The sequence below is a fragment of the Pinus tabuliformis genome, chromosome X, assembly GCF_031772625.1.
Source record: "Pinus tabuliformis cultivar Carrire ecotype Pingquan chromosome X, CPIR1, whole genome shotgun sequence".
NCBI lineage: Eukaryota > Viridiplantae > Streptophyta > Pinopsida > Pinales > Pinaceae > Pinus > Pinus tabuliformis.
In genome coordinates, this window is record NC_142308.1 from 901,157,716 (window position 1) to 901,159,989 (window position 2,274).

The window sequence follows — 2,274 nt, forward strand, 5'->3', positions numbered from 1 at the left end:
AGAAATCATGGAAATATTTGATTGCTAAATTTTTGTGAAAATAATCTCACTCATCCTCATCCATGCTTAGTAGTGGACATGAAAAATCCAACAAGTATTTTTTTTGACCTAAGCATTTGCCAGAAATGTATAGCGGTTTTGGATACGTCATTGTAAAACATGTTTTCTGGCCAAATGAAAACGAAATTCAAAAAAATAAAACCTGGGTTTCTCTCAGAATGGGGTTAGTTATATTACGAAGGAGAAATTTTCTCAAATTCTTAACCGTTTAAAATATTTTCAAGGTTCTTTGGAGCCTTATTTGTGATATTGAGTGAGGAAAACAAATTTATAATTTAATGCACAAACAGTTACGACCATGATAGAAGGAGAAGATCTGGTTTCCCTGATCTACGGGAGGTAGATCCGCCATGGAGATCATACGGTGCATGTTAGGTGGAGAGTCTCGACATAACATCTCAACAAGCCTGTGTGCTAGAAGAGTTGAATAAAATCCTTGATCACCAAATTAGAAAACAAAGTGTAAAGCTGCAGAATAAGGTTTCCTTCAGCATGAAAAAAAAGAGTACAGAAAGAAGTGAAGGATTCAACAAAGTAAAATGACATGATGTCGGCAAAGAATTTGGAAAAGGAAATTGTAAGATCGAGGCGATTTGTTCAATGCCTTTATGAGAACAAGGCATAGCTAAATTTAATATCTATGCACCTTGGAGAAGGTGTTGCAACTGCTCGGGTTGTTGGAAACTTGTCAAAAAGTACTGAGGTGATGAAGCTCATGAATGGGCTCATGAGGGCTCTAGAAGTGGCTGCCATAATGCAAGAATTCACCAAAGGGATGACCAATGCAGGAGTCATTGAGGAGGTGGTGAATGATTTCCTGGATTTTGCACTTGACTTTGAGGATATTGAAGAAGAAACTGAAGAGGAAGTCGAAAAAATATTAACTAAAATTGTTGGGGAGACAGCGTCACAGCTACCTGCAGCCACCAAAATACAAAAGATTAATTAACCTTCTCACAAGGAAAAACATGTTGCACTGCCATTCTTCACGGCTATAATATCACATAGAAAACATTTTCTTTTACATGGAAAATTTCGTTTTAATTAGTTTTTTTTTTGTTATATATTTTTATTATGTAGTGCTTTTTAAAATAAAATGTTATATGTGTTTTTTATTGTTATGTTATGTGTTGTTATATATGTGTTTTTGTTTCTAACATTTATGGATAATGATTGGTTACTTTTGTTATGTTGTTAGTTTTAACATTATATGTTTTAGTGTATTTTTATTTTTATTTTCTAATGTTTTATGTATATAATGTTATCTCATTATTTATAGGTTTGTACATATGATTTTGTATTTGTTATGTTTTTTTTAAAGCGTATATATATATGTTTTGTATAATGTTTGTTTTTATTTTCATTTTTTTTAAGAAGTGTTTTTTAATAATGTTTGTACTTTTGTTTTATATATGTTATGTTTTGTGATTAGTATGTTTAATGTTTTGCTTTTATATTCCACCTTTTAATTTTGTAAATATTTCATTAGTTTTTTTTTTTTTTTTTTTTTTTTTTTTTAAATTGCCATGAAAAAATTGCCATAAAAAATTTTGATGTCAAAATTTAGTTAATGACCGGAGTAATTTGAGAGAAGAGTGTTGTGGTGATTCACTCAAACACACCCATCGAAGCAAGAAACAAAAGAAAGAATCATAAAACACGAGAGAAGAAAAGCAAACAAGGCTATGGCATCAACAACTAGAAATTTCTCTGCCATTTTTCAACCAAAGAAGGTTTACAGGACTTTAGCTACAGAAGCTGCACAATTCTGCAATTGAACAACAATTCTGTAGCTGAGAAACATTTATGTAGCTTTTTATTTAACTCAATGATATATTTGTCAACAATTCATTCTAATCAAAAAATCATGCTCAAAAAATTATTATTGGTTTTATCTAATGTTATGTTTTCAAGATTGATGTAGGCAAGAAGAAGAACTATGAAGGTGCTTTATCTACAAGATCAATTGATGAATTTTTTTATCGAATATTGTTTTCTAGGAATCATCAAGCATTCACAAATAATAATTTTTTTCTTTATGAAATTATATGATTCAATCATAGATTGAGGAAATTGTTTTCTTTTAGAAATTGGATTTATTATCGCAATTGTGAAATTGGACTAATCATTTGAAATGAAAACTTGTCATGAACTTGTCAATTAAACAAATCTTTCATATGTACCTAGAGAAATTGATCACTTCTCTTTGAACAC

General features: G+C 30.2%; 1 pseudogene; it reads left to right on the forward strand.

The window, feature by feature from the left end:
• Positions 1 to 562: 562 nt before the first annotated feature.
• LOC149142595 (putative vacuolar protein sorting-associated protein 24 homolog 2 pseudogene) lies at positions 563 to 1,108 on the forward strand (annotated as a pseudogene).
• The last annotated feature ends 1,166 nt before the right edge of the window (positions 1,109 to 2,274 follow it).